Here is a 20,337-nt window from a genome sequence, read left to right as displayed (position 1 = left end):
TAATGTTATGTTTAGCGACATACTACTATTTATCAATAATGGTCTATGATATTTTATGCCTTTACTTGATATAAAACGTTATATACAGTATGCAAGTCTTTAGATATTAATATGTTTCTCCAAAACACATGTTTTCATATTTGTATACTTTGAAAATGTTATTTGTGCCTTCGGAAATTCAGGCATATTTTGTAGGAAGAAAAGCAATTTTTATTTCTAATGAAAGTAAAAGAAGGAAATTCAAAATTGTTTAAAGAATACTTTAAAGAGAAATATAAAACGAACAATTGGGGGGGGGGGGGTCGAACAACCTGAACAATGAACGAAAAATTATTCAATCTTTTTCCTTCTATTGAAACCACTTAATTCTTTTCTTCAGCCGCGTATTCCATTTCTACAGCTACGTAATTGCCAAAAAAAATTCTATCGCTAAAAATTTCTAAAATCTGAAATGATTGCTTCAAGCAAACTTTTATGTCTTTAAAACGATTGCTACGACCGTGCGTGCCTTGAATCATAGAACTTTATAGTAATTGAGAATGGATTTTCATTTCGATTATTTTGAAACTACTTCAGGAAAAAATGGTAATTTAGGAGAGATTTATGTCTGTAAGTACAAATATGAAAACGTATTTGCGATTTGTTACAAAGCATCTCCCCCCTGTCATTTATTCAAATTTTGGGTCCTTTGGGGAAAGTGAAACAGAATTTCTGTGTATACGAATTATTAGCATTTCCTTTCTTTTTGGACGGCTGGAAAGAAAATATTTTGTGCATTGCTTCCAAAACAAGGACGGATACAAGGGACGGGCGTTGGGGGCGACTGCTCCTCCCTTGAAAAACCCTTGCACATGCAATTTTTCCGAATTAAAGTCCTAAAACGTAAGAGTAGGCAATCTTTGAGGACGTTAAGTAAACGAATAGTTCTCGAATCTCCCTCCCGGAAACTTTTCGGAATTGAAGTTACAAAAAGACAATTCCAGACAATCTTTGGTGAGGTTAGGAGGAGGAATTCAACGGTCTTCCCCCAAAACATTTTTCAAAATTGAAGCCTTAAAAAACAATTTACCCCCTCCTTCAAGTATGTAAATCAGAAACGTTTAAAAAGTAAGTTAAAATATCAACCACCCACTCCTTGAAAAAAATTCTAGATCCGTCCTTGATCAAAAACTGCTCTCTCTGAGAGTAGCTGGGTATGAAAAGTTTGGTTTTGCAACTATTTGTTAAAAAAAGAAATCTTGTTTAAATCAACAAATAAAATTATCTTTACATTTACCCCAGATTGTTTCCATTTACTCCAGAGATCAGGGGACACAAGTAAATAGTGATTTGCTTCTCCATGAAGCTTATGTTGGCAGATACCCTGATTATACACAATCAATTCAGAAGCATAAGAAGTTTAACACCGACAACACTCAATCTACGACCTATAAAGTCGTACAATGTAAAAAAAAATTCCGAAACGTTACTGAGTATTTCCGTGTAACGTTTCGGAATTTCAATGGCTTTTATCCATTTCCTAGAAAAATCAAGAATCCTTGTCAAAAGGTTTCATGAACTGCTACAAGTCGCACGAAATCAGACTTCTCAATGTTGCAAAACATATGTTTAGCTCCCAGTTTAAAGAATAGCTGAGCGTATTTATAAAGTGTATCCGCTTTAGTTCGATTGCGGCCTGTCCAGACTGATAAGGCATCCAAAGGGCGCAAATCAGTCTGTGGACTAGTAGCTCAGCAAGAAGGGAGCCATGGCACGTATCTCATGGCGAGCAAGACTCACACATTAAGGGGTAAACTCCCAGCTGGGCTGACGCCCAGCACGGGGACCTTCCCCGGCGCAATAAGCACCAAGACCGTCCGTGGCTTAGACGACTATCGACCGTCGCACTCAGCCGTGCGGGGGGCCCGCTACGCGGACCCCCCGGACGGTGGAACCTAAAGCTTCCAGCTAAGTGGTGGGGTGTGTGCGGAGAAAAGTAGCTCAGCAAGAATTGCAGGGTAAAATTCTTGATACTTACTTGCAATTCTTTCTTAGATTTGGCCTTGTTCGCAATACTGCTTTTGGAGCTTTCCTTGAAAAGCAGTAAGGTGCCTAACTGTTATAGTATAGCCACCTAAGTTTAGTCTAAGATTCCAGAGACATGACTGGCTGTAAACAGGAAGATTTCTGAATAGTTCAAGAGGCATCCTGGATAATTTCATGAAGGTTACTGAATTTTAGTAAAAAATGTTCCTGGTTTTTGTAAGATATGTTACTGGAAGAAATTGGGCACATCAGCTGCCCATTATTTTCCAGGAATGTTTCTGAATCGTTTTTACAGTGTATACAAGTCGCTGAATCCTCCAAATGCGGTCTGAAATCGTTTAATAAGAAAAAAAACGGTTCATAAAATTTAAACTATGTGCTTGACTGCGTGCAAATACTCAATTTGACTATCCACTGATGAATTTTTCATATTTGGACCAATATTTAAAGTTGACATTATAAACTCGTTTAACTGTTAAACAGTAAAAACTAAACATTAACAAAAATGCAAATAAATTTGAAATTGTAAAACTGATTTTCCTGCTAATAATTTGAAATAACCACAAAATACTTGATATGTTGCACATAATAAAATATTGTGTGCAGATTACTCCGTTGCTTCTGGACGTAGAATTTAGACTGTGTATTTGTTACTGTTTTTAGAAATAATAATTTATATCATGTGCTTTCCCTTATTAATTATAAATTAATGATCCGCAATAAGGATAAAGTGTATTTTTCAAGTGATTTTAGCTGTTCATAATCAATTAATTTTTAAAACTAGTTTTGAAATTGTTTATTTTTCTCTTCAACGGTATATCATTGGTTATTTCTTACAATAATTAGTTATTTTATAGAATGACCTGGTAAAGTACGAACTTTTTTACGTATTATATACTTTACTTGTCGTGTCTAGTTACTTTCATGAAATACCTAGTTAATATAGGAAATAATTGTGTTATACACTTTACTGGTAACATTATGAAATTCATTAAAAGTTTCATTAAAATAAAACTATTACTCTAGATTTAGGATGACTCTCAATTTCCCTCACCTGACCCTGTTGTTAGCAGTATATATTTAGGATTTCTTCCCAATCCTCTTCGGCGTCTTCAAGCAAAAGAGTTAACTACGCTGGAGATTTCTTTAAAATTTAACTAAATATCACATTTTAATGTGACAATGAGCTAATACCTTATATTTTAACTATGTAATAAAATTGATGAAAAGAAAATCCGATCAATTAGATTTATGTCGGTGGAACAATAAAAGAATATTAAAGTCATCCATCAAAATCAGTACAAAAGCCATGAACAAAGAGGAAAGATATTACCCACATCAAACACAAAAAGGAAAAAAATAATTTTTTTTTCGTTGGCATTGATATGCGCAGTCTGGTCGTGAAATGATATTGAGCAAAAAATGAATCCCCCTCCCCCTTTTTCCGTCTCTTCTTTTAAAATTTTACTCATGATAAAAAATGACGATGGATAAAACTATTTTTTTTCCTTAAAAAGCATTGCATTGTTGCAGAGATTAAACTTTTATGTATTTTGGAGCATAGGGTTTGAGAATGCCGTAGCAGAGGGAGTGTATGGGGGAGTAAGAAGCAAAAAGGTGTAAGTGGACTTTTTCTATGCCTTGAGTAAAACGCGTGTAAAAACCAAAATTTTGCTTTCAGTGAAAAGTTTTTCTAAATGATGCTGGGTCACTACGGTGGTCACATGTCCCGTTTTGAAAGGGACAGTACCATTTTCAGGTATCCTGTCCGTTGTCCCAGCACATAGAAAAATGTCCCGCTTATTGATATGACAGAACAGAACACTGAATTCTTTAACCAAAAGTTACTTGTTGTAACTGTTTAAGCGTTTTTTAATTGATGAATTAAATCGTGCATAATTTTTTAATCTATTTCATTTTCGCTCGTGCCTTATGTGTTTACAGAAAGCGTATTTTTTTTTGCTGATGGACTAGTTTTTGGATTAGTAAAAAAAGTGCAGTTGCAAATCACAGTTCTTATATCAATGCTGATTTTGAAGAAAGTACTATGAAATTCGAAAAAAAAAATTCCATGCCTCCTTAAAATCAGCACCAAATAAAAATTAAGAAAATTTATAGGGGAATGCGCGGCAAAGTGAAATAGTTAAGATGACTGAGCTTTTTCAAAATGAACAAATTGAAAACTTGTTCTGAAAGCTTCGGTGCATGTAGAAAAAACAATGTACAGTAAAACCTGTAAAGTTGACCACCCTTGTAAGTTGACCACCGTTGTAAGTTGACCACCTTTCTAAGTTGACCGCTTTTTTCAGGCACAGAATGAACCCTTATCATATAAATCAGCCTCTGTAAGTTGACCACCTGTTTAAGTTGACAACTAAAGTGTTGCACCGCAAGTGGTCAACTTACACAAGTTTAACTGTATTTTATAATTAAACTTATATTGAAATAGTATTTTATTTCTTTGTCGGTAAATTTTTACCTTCAAAACAAGATGAAAATGTTCACTTCTTTTTTTCATGGAGCAAAGTGAAAAAAAAAAAAAAATTTTCCTAATGAAACATTTTTTTATTCAGCTGCTGTTTTTGATCAAACAAATGAGTAACTAAAAGAATAAATTAATACATGAAAAGGAAATGAATCGAAAAAACGGATAAATAAAAAAGTAAATAAGTAAATATATGAAAAAACGAGTTGATGTGTGTCTCACATAACTTCCTTTTACTCCAATTTATTGTCATTTCCCCCATCACTGGCAATTTTAAAAAGACCCTTTAGGAACACCCGAATGAAACCAAAAGGGGAAGTGCACAACTATACCCTACTAGGAATCTACGTACCGAATTTCAACTTTCTAGGACTTACCGTTCTTGAGTTATGCGACATACATACGCAGATACGCACATCTGCACATCCGCACATACGCACATACATACGTACATACAGACGTCACGAGAAAATGTGTTGTAATTAACTCGGGAATCGTCATTAGGGATATTTCGCGTGTCTATACGTTCTTAGGCACCTATCCACGTGTGGTCGAGATTTTTGAGTGAAAATTTTTTCGCGAATACAATACTTCCTTTTTTGTAAAAGGAAGTAAAAAGTAAATGAATTTATAAAATAGGGAATTAATAGGAAATAGGTGAATGAATGACTAAATAAGGGAATTATTGAATGAAGGAATGTAAATGAAATAATGAATGAATGAATACGTAAGTGATTAGGTAAAAGATTGAATAAGTAAATGAAATGAACTATTTCACTTTGCCCTTTCCGCTTTGCCCAGCATGCACTTGACTTACAGTACAAAGCATTTAAAATAAATATAAGCTAAATATTTCTAGGCCTCAATAATTGTTTATGATGTTAATAACAAGGACTTTATCATTTAATAATAGCAAAAATTATTTTTGACTTGCAACAAAATATTCTAATATAAGTATCACTTTTCGAAAATTGCCTGTAGTCCTGTCAATGAACACATTGTAGCGTGCATAGAATATGCGATAATTTTTGACTTTAGAATATTGTTAGGGGTAGTTAGTAAGTAAATATGCTAAAAGTCCCCGACCCTGGGGGGTGAGCTAAAGGTGGGAGGGAGGGGGGAAGAAAATTTTGGGTTTTTCGAGAAAATGTCAGAAACGGCGGAAAAAAAGAATTTAAAGTGAAAATTCAAGCTAAATAAACTTACTATGAAACTGTTTCTAAACATATTTGTCAAATTTCCAATAATTTTCTTGGTATATGTTATAAAAAATCGATGATTTTCGGAAAAATCCTTTCTTTTTATCAAACATTTGCTCCTACTGCCTCCCAGGATCAGTATTCATGAAAAGTGTCAACGACAAAGTTGTAGAGCTTTAAAATTTCCTTCAATTTGATATGCTACTTTGTTATATTTTATTCAACCAATCAAAAGTTACAAAATTTCAAACACGCACTTTCATGGCAAAAAATGAAACATTTGCCATTTACACATTTCAAACCGACTCGAAAGGATCTCGCACTTCCTCTTTCTTCAATGAATTCGACAATCCTGATGGACAATAAAGAAGTATTTGTGGGTTACTACAACACAAATGATGTTTAAGGTGAACGGGGGGGGGGGGTCGTGAAATTGTGACTTTGTGACAAGGTGGAAGGAAAAAGTAAGAAGTGTGACATCAAGCATTTTTTAATACGAATATGTTTATGAAAAGTAGCTTGTAAAACGAATTTTATGACAAAGAGAAGGCTGGGGGGAGGTGGAGGGTTAAAAATGTTGAAAAAAAGTGTGACATTATTTATTGACAGCCCTTTACCACGGAATCGGGCGAAGAGTTGCAAAATTACATATATGCAGTTTGAATTGGCGGACTGAGGACGTGCAGAAAGTCATATACATACTGTTTAAGGAAATTGATAACGACTTTGATTTAATTAAATTTGAATTTGTTGTTACTGAGGATACGTATAGTTTACAAAACTGCTAGGCAAAAAGAGACGACTGTATAAACCATATGGACATCAACGTCAGTTTGAAAATTGAAACGACGGTCAAACAAGAAGGTTTCTGTCTAACTTTCATAATAACAGTCAGCTGACAAATCCGTTAATGATGAAGCTGTTGAAAAACGATACAAATACGCTACGAGCTTTAGGTGATGTTGACGTTGATATTGCGAAGACGGAACAGATGGCAAAATTCTTCTGTAGCTATCATTTGAAACGAAGTACTCCTGGTTGTTCTCTTGATAGCCAAATCCCCAACTGATCACAACATTCAGCCAGAAATCTAAAATCATACAACACGTATCTAAGTTGTATATCAACAGTTCTTCTTCCCCTGAATCCATTGAGGTAACTGGGGTCATATGTATCTCTCATGGTACGGTGCTCCAGCGACAGTAAAGTCCCTCAATGAGATCCGTTACAGATCATTTATCAAAGTAGCTTCTAACATCAAGACTGATCTCTAACTCTGCCGTACCACCAAGATAACCTGTAGCTAGGAACTAAATGGTGCAGTACCGGATTGGGGGTTTGAGAAAGGAAGAATGACCAACTCTTGCTGAAACTCTCGAAATCGGATGTTGCTCCTGACGGAATCATGAAGATGATTTTGACAGATTACTTTTCTACAAGCGACCAGGAGGTCACTTGTAGAAAATCATCATTAGACTACTCTGTCGCAAACTTGCATTACAAGGACAGTTGCAACAACGGAATCAATATACAGTTGGCGATCTGTTTAACGACTTTTAGGGGACCACAGAAAACCATCCTTAAGTAAAAGGCGTCCTTAACTAGAATGCTTTTAACACTACAGTGGACCATCTGGGATCGTGAAAAGCCGTTGTTAGATAGAGAAAGTCGTTAAATAGAGCGTCGTTAAACAGAGAGCCAACTGTATTTATCCAGGAAGAAGGGGAAGACGATGACATCAATACATTACCAATTTCTAAGAACAACTTTTCCACTGCTGGTGACATGACCCTTCCGCCTCAGAATAGAACCAAGATGTCACCGTAAAGATGATATTTTCATTTTCTAGTTACTGTCAGTCCATATTCCATATAAACACTTTCAAAATATGATTAGTAATAATGTAATAAAAACTATAATTGCAAAAAGGTGCTGCCGGTCAGCTACATTTGCTTTATTTCTATTATTAAAATTTCATTATCCTGCTATAGCGTCATATATTCATTTTAATAAGAATAACGAAATTGAGTACATGCTAGAACTTCATAGTTTTTGATTGCTTCTCAGCTGGGTGTCGCTGTGATTGGGCATAGGCTTCGTATTTCTTTGATATCAGGTTTGAATCTGTAGTTCAATTGTTCAGTCGGTGGATTTTCAAGACACACGAAACTGTCAGGGTCCTTGTCACATGATTGCTGCACAAGATCACTTGAGCGCCTGCTTGGCACAGACACACATACACTCTGCGACAAAAAGAAGGGGATAATTTTTTCCCCGAAAAGTATTGGTTTTCAAGAATGCGTACCTAAAATAACACTGGAAATGTGACATATATGTATGAAAACAATTTCACAAAAAATTTAGTAACTTTTACTTTTATTCGGAACACATTTTTCCTGCCGTTTCCGAGATATAATCGGAAACCATAAAATTTGGGTCCCCCTTCCCACCTTTAACTCCCCTCCGCGCCCTTAGGGTCAGGGACTTTCGGTATATTTACTTATTAATTACTTCTAACAAATTTCTTAATGAGGAAGTACTGGATTTCTCCACTTCCTCAGTTCATTTTCGTTAAATAATGCAATGGATATGGAGCTAATTCATACTGCATATACGTAGGTCTGCAAATCTTGATACGGGGCTGTGCATAAATGATGTTACACTTTTTCTCAACATTTCTGACCCCCTCCCCAATTGTCACAAAGTACTTTTCATAAGCTAGTTTTTATAAACATATTCTTATTAAAAAATGCTTGATGTCACACTTCTTACTCTTTCCCTCCCTTTTATCACAAAGTCACAATTTTACGACCGCCCCCCCCCCAACCTTTAAACATCATTTGTGTTGTAGTAACCCACAAATACTTCTTTATTGTCCATCAGGATTGTTGAATTCATTGAAGAAAGAGGAAGTGCGAGATCCTTTCGAGTCGGTTTGAAATGCGTAAATGGCAAATGTTTCATTTTTTGCCATGAAAGTACATGTTTGAATTTCTGTAACTTTTGATTGGTTGAATAAAATATAACAAAGTAGCATATCAAATTGAAGGAAATTTAAAGCTCTATAACTTCGTCACTGACACTTTTCGTGAATATTGATCCTGGGAGGCAGTAGGAGCAAATGTTTGACAAAAAGGGAGAATTTTTCCGAAATCATCGATTTTTCATAACATATACCAAGAAAATTATTGGAAATTTGACAAATATGTTTAGAAACAGTTTCATAGTAAGTTTATTTAGCTTGAATTTTCACTTTAAATTCTTTTTTTCCGCCGTTTCTGACATTTTCTCGAAAAACCCAAAATTTTCTTCCCCCCTCCCTCCCACCTTTAGCTCACCCCCCAGGGTCGGGGACTTTTAGTATGTTTACTTACTAATTATCCCTAACAATATTCTGAAGTCAAAAATTATCGCACATTCCATGCACGCTACGCCCCTGTTTTGAGCACTCATTGACTGGACTACTGTATTAATCATATTTTTTGATTTTTAGAGGCATTTTTTGTTGACTGGAATAGTCTACATGTGTTGCTACATAGTTAAAATATTACTAGGTTAGTGGCGCTAAAAGCAAATATTTTACTATTTCACTTTGTCCCGCTATTTCCCTTTGCCCAACGTTCCCCTAAATTAAAAAAATACACCAAATATATATATATATATTTTTAAGTGTTCCATTATTGTTTTTTGTCTGTTGTAAAGTATGTTTAAAAAAAGGGGGGGGGCACTTTTTTCTTAACATGCAGATGCCAGAAATCAGTAAGTGTCCCATTGGGGGGGGGGGGGGAATCGCCTTAATATTTAGCACAGTCTGGTAATAAAATGATATTAAACAAATCAATTTCTTACTACTCTTGACGAAAATTACGTTGGCTAAAACGTATTTTTTAGTAATATTTGTTTTGTAATAACTTTTATGCCCTGGTCTGCATCAAAAAACAGAGCTGTCTGTAGAATCCCATGCCACCTGTTAAACCACGCATAGTGGTTGGCACGGGAGACTACAGACCCATAGAGTTATGCAATGCATAGCGGCCCCTATCAGGACTACTTATACCATCCCTTGTCCCAAAGTATAGGAGAGATTTTTTTTACCATTTTAACTAATAATCCCTAGTTATGATACTTGCTTTCCTTTACCTCTAGGTGCCTCCTACGGTGTAAATATGAGCATTTATAAACTTAGTTTATAATATTTCTGAGAGTAAAAAGTATTCAAATTTTCTCAATTTCGTCAAATTTTCAAATCATTTTTTGATTTAAAAAGAAGGGAAAAAGAGGCAATTGGTCGTACCAATTTTTTTTTTTGTCAAAAATGTCATTGTGTTTCATTAAATAAAATAAATAAAACGCAATGTATAAAGTTACAGACATTTTTATTCATGCGTTAAGCTGATGTCGTCACATTTAATTTTGATACTCATTTCTTAATACGTAAAGCATATCCTTAAATTCAAAAAAAAAAAAAAAAGAGTCGCCTATTGCAAGGACAACGTTATTTTCATTTTCCATATGAAGCTCCGTGCGGCAAAATGCATGTAATACATTTGTTGACCGGAGTATTGCAGCAACGATTGTGTCTGTTGCTGGGCATTGATTGAATACCTCAATTGCACACGTTACTTTATGCAAATCAAAAAATAACCTCCGTTTATCAGGGCCATGAACACTTAAAAGCTGAGTCACTGCAATTTTCCATTTAATTGCTCTTAAAAAGTTACTTTTTGCTAAAACTCTATACGATTAAAATCCGATAGTAATTATATAGTTATTCTTAAAGGTCGCTTCTGATTGGCTGTTAGGTGCATGACGTCATAAAAATGTCGTGCGACCTTAATAATGGTCACATTTAAGTCTTCAGCTAAAACTTTGAGCAAACCTCAGGTCTCTTCTTATTCTATCAAAATAGGGAAGGAAACTCGAAAATAAAAGTAGGCAAATTATAGATGCAAAATAACATGTTCAGCAGTTCGTTCAAAGTAGCATAGAAAAAGATAGGGATAGCATATCCGTGCGAATAGTACACCTCCTCAGTCAACCGCCCCTTTTTGAACTGGAACCCATCCCGAGTTGTAATCATGGCTTTCGATAACGGGCAGTATACGGTTTGAAACGTCACCAAATGTTGCCAAATTGGCGATTTCTCTTCAATGCCTTTGCAAGTCAATTGCACCAAGCAGGTGTGACGTCATCACTACATGCCGCGCCGAATCAACTCGCGGGATAGTTATTAGTGATGCCAGTCTGTTTTGTTTGCTTGTTTGGTTCTAACAGAACTGCGTATTGTCAACTCGCCATTTATTTAATTACGTATTGAACGGAATAATTAAAAATATTCATCCTACCAGTTGGTACAGCCAAATTTTCTGTACAATGATTTGCTTCAACAATTTAATTTAACAGCCTTTTTCATATCGCTTATTACAATAACAGCTGTCTATTGGTGCATCTCCACTAATTCTCACATAAACAGATTACACTAACGACTATGCAACGGCAAAAGTGTTTTAATTTACATGTCCTTGTTATTCAAACAATAATTCTGTAAACACTAACAAGAATTACGTAACAACAGCAAGGGTTATTTAATTATGACAAATTTATACGTTTGAGAGCAAAAACAGGCTCGCTATGTGACACATGACAAATTCACAAAAAAAAAAAGCAAGGCAGCTTCTTGCACGGTGCGCTAATGAGACCCGTCATTAAAATCCAGTTTGCTTTTTGTCATTCATAATGATCATTAAACTGGTAATGGTCCAGTGATTTCTTTCAGAAACATATTTCAAGCGTCAACTCTAAAAGATAATCAGGAGCTTCTACTGAAACACGTTTTTTTTTTTCACAGTACATGAAAAGTTAAATGCTGTTTTGAACTTATTATTTTATTGTGTAACATAAATGTGTGTAAAGATAAAAAATCGCCCTTGAAATATTTTACAAAAGCTTTCTTTAGTGAATTAACTTTTAAATCTTTTACTATTAATAGAGATGTAATTACTGCTATGATGAGTACCGTTTCTGGAAGCTATAATAATTTAATGAGTTAAGAGAAGTCAGTTTGGGTGGTATTGATCAATAATTTCAATATTTTCAAATTCTCCGCTGAGCTTTTATTTGTGTTAATACATTTAATAAAATAAAACCTGAGAAAAAACCTCTAAAATATTGTACAATAATCCAAAACTTATAAATAATAGTTAAAAAATGCATTTCAACTGGCACATTAACCTGGTTTAAAGTTATTCTGTCGCTTAGATTAACTTCAATTTGTGAATGAAAAACAAATTGTTTTAGTAGTACAACTAGAAAATAAAAATTAGCTTAGAAATTTCTATATCAATGTTTAATAACATTTTAAAGGCTATTACCCATAAAATGGATAATTAATTAAACCGTCCCCCAAAAACGTTTATTGCAAAAAAAAAAAAAAAAAATTCTATTAAGGGAATGAGAGATTAGTGATTTCCACATTAATTTTCATCATTCAGATAAAGAAAGCACATGTTTATTAGCAACTAGCAAAAATACCCGGCGTTGCCTGGGTCAGTAATAATTATTAGAAAAAATCGTTACTTGCTTTTGTTTTCTGTTTTAAGTGAAAGAATTTAAAACACATCTTTTTGACGTGATTAAAAATCGAGTTTCTTCCTTACCCATAAAACTAAAATAGCAATAAGTATAAAGAACAAAGTAATATTGATTTAGAAACGAAAGCACTATATTTAAGCATATACAAATTTAAAAAACATGAAATTAATCTTCTCATATTTAAAAAGATTAATCTGTTGATACTTTTTTTAACATGGAGTCTAAAACCTTCTCTGTATGGCTAATGAAGTACGAAGTGATTAAAAAAAGTAGCTGCGCTCGTAATCCCCTTATACTTGCTTTAGTTATTTCGGGAAATTTCAATCATTGTGGCTCTTGGTGCGATTTTACCGAATTTGCGAAAGTCGTTTCGGGGTACCTTCGATGATGCTCCCCCATTCTTTCCTTACTTTGTAAAACGATATGATATTAATTTTCGTTACAGAGATATCGTCGCTAGATGCTGAGATATTTTTGGTCACCATAAAATGGCGCTAAACAGTTTCATCCGAAATGTTACCAAAATAAGTAATACAATTTGGTGATTGTTTGAAATTGTGCAAAAAGGAAAATTAATGGAAGTTTTTGTGCTGTTTATGGATTTGCCTAATTTAGTTGCTGGATTATTTAACACAGTAAAAAAGGTCTTTTGAAAATTCTTTGATTGGCGATATTTTGTTTACATGGTGAAAGCTGAGAAACATTATGACGTAGTCTTCGGCTTCAAAAACAGCAACGTTGAGAAAACTGCCAAATGCATCAGCTACGGAAATCTTTCTGCAAAAATTTTGGCGATCTGCTGGTTGTTTGGACAATGAGTAAGTGTTCAATCAGCATAAATAATAATAAAAAACATTAATTACATTAAAGTTCCGTTTAAATGGAAAATCATCAGCCAAATCATGTATTATTTGCCAATCTTGTGCAAAAATCTTACTTCAAGATTTGACTTGAGAAAAGCCTTGAACAATCACGAAAAGCAGAGAAAGTCAACAATACAACAATTGTCGCTATCGACAGGGAGTTGAGATGATACACTAAATACTGTATTGAGTTGAGGAAAGCCTTCGAACATGGATCTAAAAATCTCATAACTCGTTTTTTTTTCTACTTAGAAATTTCGAACAGGTGCCATCTTCAGCAGAAAAATCAGAGCTTTCGATGGACATATAATGTAAATATGTGCAAGTATTTTTTCATCCCAATATTAGAGAATTTATACAAAAATTGTGTTTTATTGCCCCCCTAAGGGGGTTTTGCCCCCCATAACGGGACGAAAACTACCCTATGTGTTATTCTGATGCATAAGCTATATTATTGTAAAGTTTCATCAAAATCCGTTCAGTAGTTTTTGCGTGAAAGAGTAACAAACATCCATACATCCATACAGACAAACTTTCGCATATATAATATTAGTAAGATTTGTTATGCAATCAAGTTGTAGTAAATGAGGCTGTTGGTATTATAACGTTGCCTAGTTATGACAACTTACTAAATAGATGTTGTTTCGATCAACGCACAGCTCCAAGTTTATTGTCTCTCTCCTTATCAATCACTTATGATTATCTACTAGGTTTATTCGATATGCATGATTTATTTATAATTTTCTTCGTAACCTAACAATGGCAGTTCTGATACTTATTTTACCTCTCAAAACATGCCAATTTACTCTTTCGAAGATTACAGCAGGAATTATTAACTGGGAGGAACAAGTCCAGTCATTGGCTTATGAAATGAAGAGACAACGATCTCAAGTCACATGGTTCAACTTTGACGAATGGGAGGCACGCTTCACGTGAAACAAGTGGAAGAAATCTGATATCTTCCAACATTTTACTTTCAAATGCATCACGTGACTCGTGATCCTTGCTTCAAGAATTGAAGGATTCACTTTCTCCATCCTTTATTTCTTCTCAATGATAATTACTCTCAGGTTGGGAACAGCTGTTCCCAACTCGCACCTATCTTAATCATTCTCAACTATTCAGTCTTTTCTCGGCTGTCGAAAACTAAATACTGAGAACATTCAACAATTTCAGGCTTATTTCTCAGGATTTAAAGTCCCTTTTTGGGATAATCTTCTTTACTCCTTATTAATAATAAAGCTGAAAGTATGTTTGGATCTCTGTCTGTCTGGATCTCTGTCACGCGCATAGCGCCTAGACGGCCGATTTTCACGAAAGTTGGCAAAAAGTTAGTTTGTAGCATTGGAGTGTACATCTCGAAGCGATTTTTCGAAAATTCGATTTTGTTCTTTTTTATTCCAATTTTAAGCATTTTCCCGAGCAAAATTATCATAAGAAGGACGAGTAAATTACTAAGTTATCATAACGTGGAACCGTAACATGAGCAAGCCGATTGGCGAGAAATTCACCGTACATTATTTGTAAACATACAGGCGAACCAAAACATTGAGAAGGAATAGATGGAGAGAGTGCAACCCTACTATCTCGATACGGCAACAGTACCATGTGACCTGGGGAGCAATTTCGAGTTGACCGTAACCGCTGAAGAAGTTTTCATTAGCTGAAGCCATGAATAATAACAACCTTTAACTGTAGAAGGGAAAAATTAAATTTATAGTAATAGTGCAGTAAATTTTCAGTCAATAACATAACACTTTAAACATATATTTGTACATGCCCTTCATTCCAAGGAATAAACATCAAAATACATGAAAAATGTAGTTACATTATATTTTAAAATCCGGGAAAAAGTGGGGAGAGGGAGTCTGAATGATAGACCTGTGTTTGTATCCGTTAGTTTCTTATTTATTTATTATTATAGAGTAAAGGAGTTGGAGCCAGAATTTGTCATTTTTGCTACAATTCCGCAGCTCTGATTTGTAGCCCCGACTTCATAATAAGCGACGTCGCGTCGTCTGAAAAATATTTAATGCCAAAAGAGCGATTGCGTGCCAAAACGCTACAACTTCCCAGCCAAACAAATCACCTGACCTGGGAAACATTGGGTCCCAAGTTTATTTCACTGAGTCATTTGCTATGGCTCCCTCCATTAGTATTCCTTCTCAATGAACCAAAAGACCTTTTAGGTTTCTACTACGGGCAAAGCCGTGCTGGTACCACTACTTACTAATAATAAAGCTGAAATTCTGTCTGGATCTCTGAGAAGCGCATAGCGCCTAGAGCGTTCGGCCGATTTTCATGAAATTTGGCACAATGTTAGTTTGTAGCTTAGGGGTGTGCATCTCGAAGCAATTTTTCGAAAATTTGATTTTGTTCTTTTCCTATCCCAATTATAAGAACATTTTCTCGAGTAAAATTATCATAAGATGAACGAGTAAATTACCAAGTTATCATAACGTGGAACCGTAACATGGGCAAGCCAATTGACGAGAAATTCACCATACATTATTTGTAAATACACAGGCGAACCAAAAGACCTTTTAGCTTTCCACTACGGGCAAAGGCGTTCGGGTACCACTAGTAATTTGATAAATATTTAGTTTCGCGTTGCGGCATTTGTTTTCAGAAAGTAGTTTTTTCGCTGCTGTTTTTGCTTAATGCATTTGAGTGGAATTATGCAATGGTATCTCTTAAGAAAATTTTCGATTTTTCAAGAATGCTGTAGGGTCATTTGATGAAAAAGTCATTTTGTCCGGTACTTGACGCCTCACTGGGGGGTGTTACCCTATGTCATTCAAAATAATACTTTAAAACATTAATGAAAAACTTTTTTCTGCTTAAAAAATTTACAAACTTATGTGTGATTTCTCAAGCAAAAAATTTCGTTGTTGTCCTTTAAAATAATAACTTTTTAATGAAATACAGGTAGTCATCAAAATAATGGAAGCACCTGTAAATAAAAATGATATTTTTGAATGTGCTTCGTAAGTAATAAAGAATAAACGAGATATCTAGGTTTTTTTATAAATAGCAATGTACATATTCTGGTAGTATACTCGTATGGTGACTTAATTGAAGTTCTGGAAGTCTTGGATTTTTTTTCAAGCGCGTGAAATGTAGGACCTCACAGATTTTAAAAGAGGCCAAATTGTTGGAGCGCGTCTAGCTGAAGCAAGTGTAACAGAAACATCTGAACTTTTTGGCGTTTCTAGAGGTACAATATCTAAAGGCATGACAGCATACACTGAGCGCGGTAAGACAAGCTCGGGAAACCAAAACAGAGGGCGGAAAGAGAAGCTCAGTGAAAGAGACCAACGGATATCAAAGCGAGTTGTAAGGTTCAAAAAGTGAACAACAGCGGCAAAAGTGACCACAGAACTCAATCACCATCTGGATTCACCTGTGTGAGTGATTACAGTCGGAAGGCACCTTTATTAACAAAACATTTACGGCAGAGTAGCGATTCCCAACACAGTTGTCACAGAGTGTTTCCATTATTTTGATAACTACCTATATATGAACCGTCACGCACTCTCAGAAATGAACTTTCATATTCGACGAAATTTTCTTCGTTTCTGACGAAATCGCTTCCAGGGATATGCTCCGAGCGAACATTTCGTCAAATTGAGGAAACTGCTTTCGTCTCTGGTTTGAAGATGCGAATTTCGTCAAATGTAACAAAATATTTCTTCATTCTAGTTTCGTCAAATCGACAATCATTTTCGTAGTTTTGAGAGCATTAGTTTCGTCAAATTAATTTCGTCATATTTGAGCATGTTAATTTCGTAATTATTTGAGTTTATTTCTTTTATTTTTCTTTTTTGAGCTGATTAGTTTTCTTTCTTTCTTTCTTTCTTTTTTTTTTTTTTTTTTTTTTGACGATACTGACGAACCTCGTTGATTCAAACACGCTTAAAAAGAATTACTTCTAAAACGGACTTTTTTGTATTCTCTGTCCCATTGTTTTTTGTTTTTCGGATAAGACGAATTCTGTTAAGAGTAATCGATTTTAATGATCCATTAAAGTTCGTTTTAACGAGGTTCGACTGTATCTTATAAGATTTAGTCAAATCTTTACTTCAGTATCTTACCACCATAATTTCCCACTTTGATGCGCATAGTCACACTCACAGGCCCGTCATTTACGGGGGGGGGTCATTTATGGGGGTTGACATTCCCCCCCCCCCTTGATTTTTGAACTTTTATTCTTTACGTACGAAAGACCGTGGTTTTAGTTGGTTCTCTATAAAAATTGTGAAGAGTGTACACCTTTTTCCACAATTGGAAAAAAAACGAAATGACTGGCCTGCACTCCCCCCCCCCCTCCGCCTAAAGCAAAAGGCAAGTATTTGTTGAAAAAAGAGATACATAAAAGATGTTAAATTTTTTTTTTTATTAATGTAAAAATACAAGCAGACAATTTCTTTAAAATGTAAAAATAATTATTGCAAATTCAAGTTAAAGAACAATGTGAAATGATATCTGGGAATTAGGGCTTTACGATGCATCGATGCATCGTAAAATACCGATGTACAGTACACCCTACATCATTACACCGGTTTAGAATAAAAACCTCTAAACCGATAGATCGGTGTGCTCCACAAGTTTGCTTACATCCAAGCTTTTTTTTTTTATCCAAGCAAAAAAAAAAAGAAAAAACGGAAACCCGCATGTTAGTCCGGTCCCATAAACTCCCCATGGTATCTAACTAAAACCCCATAAGGGGGATTTTCCTGCAAAAAATCTATTTTTTGCCGGATCTTTTCCATATTTGGCGCAGAGGTTCATTCTTGATGCTCAGGAATACTCATCGAGCAGTTTCCTTCCCGCTATGGGGGGGAGGGGGGAACAACCCTCATAGGGGATCTCCTTATAAAAGTCAAGCTTTTGTCTGATTTTTCCAAATTTGGCACAGAGGTCCTTTGATGCTCGGGAATGCACACACAATGGTTTTAGTCCCTCCATGGGGGGGGGGGGCAACGCCCATGGGGTTTCTCCTTACAAAAACCAAGTTCTGTCGGATTTCTTCTAAATTTGGCACAGAGGTTGTTTGACGCTCGGGAATTCAAAAAGTAGTTATCGTCCCTCTATTGTGGGGGGGGGAGGGAACCCCATTGGGGGTGCTTCTTATAAAAACCACGTTTTTGTCGAATCTTTTCCAAATTTTACACAGAGGTCTTTTAATGCTCGGGAATTCAAGCAGGATAATTTTCGTTCTTCTATGGGGGGGGGGGGCAACCCCTCATTGGGGTTTTTCATTTAAAAACCAATTTCTGTCGGATTTCTTCTAAATTTGGCACAGAGGTCGTTTGATGCTCGGGAATTCAAGCAGATTAGTTTTCCTTCCTCTTTGGGGGGGGGGGGAAACCCCATTGGGGTTCTCCTTATAAAAAGCAAGTTTTTGTGCGATCTTTTCTGAATTTGGCACAGAACTTCTTTGATGCTCAGGAATTCTCATTGGAGACTTTCGTCCAGCTTATTGGGGTCTATTTTTTTTTTTCAAAAACAAGTTTTTATAAGATCTTTTAACAATTTGGCACAGAATTCCTTTGATGCTCGCCCCATTTTAATCCCGCTATGCATGGGGAATCCCCCGCGTGGGTTTTTGTCGAATCTATTCCAAGTTTGGTACATTTGTCCTTTGATGTTTGTGAATTCCCATAGAGTAGTTTTCGTGCCAAATTTGGGAAAATTCTGACAAAAGCTTCGATTTTTGCAAGGAAAACTCCCCTAATCGAGGGTTTGCCACCTATAGCGGGAAGAATAATTCAAACTGCTTCAACTACTCGCGATGTAAGTTTGGCGATGCAGCACGATGTAAAAATTCCTACATCGTCCAGTCCTACTGGGAATATAGAAGTGCTACTTCCTCAGCAGACATTGGGTTCTGGAAGAATAAGACATAGGTTACTTTTATGCAGAGTTACATCAATATTTGCTCAAGAGAAAAATCGAATAAAAAATTCCAGAAAAAAAAAAGATTTTTTTAAAACTAATACCATAAATTTTAAAGAAATAGTGCAATAAAATGTACAGCTTTAAGTTTGTATATCTTTGCTCGAAAATTAGATACAGAAAATGAAATTAGATAATCTTGAAAAAAAGCTTACCTTTTTCTTTTTTCAATCGATTATTTGTCTTATTAATTTTGCTTCTATGTAGAATGCTTGTTTGGCAAAATTTATGTTTAATACAGGAAGTGTATTATTGCATGCAGTACATACTTTATACTTTGAAGTACTTTGGTATATACTTCATATTTACTTGTCTGGAACTTCAAGGGAAATTAGGTACCTTTATATAACATAATTGATTAGAACTTTACTGATTTACTAAGATAGCTCCATAAGCATTAATGTAACCATGGCCAACGCTAAGACAGAATTGCAAGTAAGAGATTCAAAGGTATGTAATGAAAATAGTGACTAGCGTAGAAAAGTTTACTAGTTTTTATCATATACTTTTTATTTTCCTTTCAATTTTTCAATTGAAATTTTACATAGACATTTTACTTTATCTGCAGCAAAAACCATTACTCTAACTTAAATTTGGACTTACTAGTAGTTCATCTATGAAATGCTTCTGAAGAGAATTCCCTTTATTTTGCTGATAATTCCTTGAGGCAGCAAATATAGCAATAAAATTAATGCTGTATTTATTTCAGCTGTAGAAACTATGTATAATGGAAAAATTCATAATTATCACAAATCAGGTAACACAAATTAACATAGAATTTAGCGTACTAAATGTGAAAATAAACAACAAAGAACGCTTTATAATTGTTATTATTTTCAAACATGCTGCTAACTTACCTTTTTTTTAAAATCAAGGTTACCTTCAATAACTTATTTATTATAAAAAATATTGAAAATATTTAGCTGCAAAGCACCAAGATATAGTTCTTTATAGAAATTAATATTTTCTTTGTAACTTAAAATGCTTTGTTTTAAATTAATACTTACTTATGTTTTATTTTGCAAGTAAAACCATTCAAAAGAAAAAAAAGAAAGAAACAGATTCAAAAAATAGTGAAGTATTGATACAACATAAACAAGAGACAGCTGCAGAAGGGGATGACATTACATAAACAACATGGGGTGCGACTTTAATAAGTCCGGTCAACGAGCCTAACAAAAAAAAAAGGGGGGGAGGGGGTATTATTTCCGAACCG

This window comes from Uloborus diversus, chromosome 9 (genome assembly GCF_026930045.1).
Source record: "Uloborus diversus isolate 005 chromosome 9, Udiv.v.3.1, whole genome shotgun sequence".
Taxonomy (NCBI): domain Eukaryota; kingdom Metazoa; phylum Arthropoda; class Arachnida; order Araneae; family Uloboridae; genus Uloborus; species Uloborus diversus.
The sequence above is the reverse complement of the archived record's forward strand: the minus strand, read 5'-3'. Positions refer to the sequence as shown.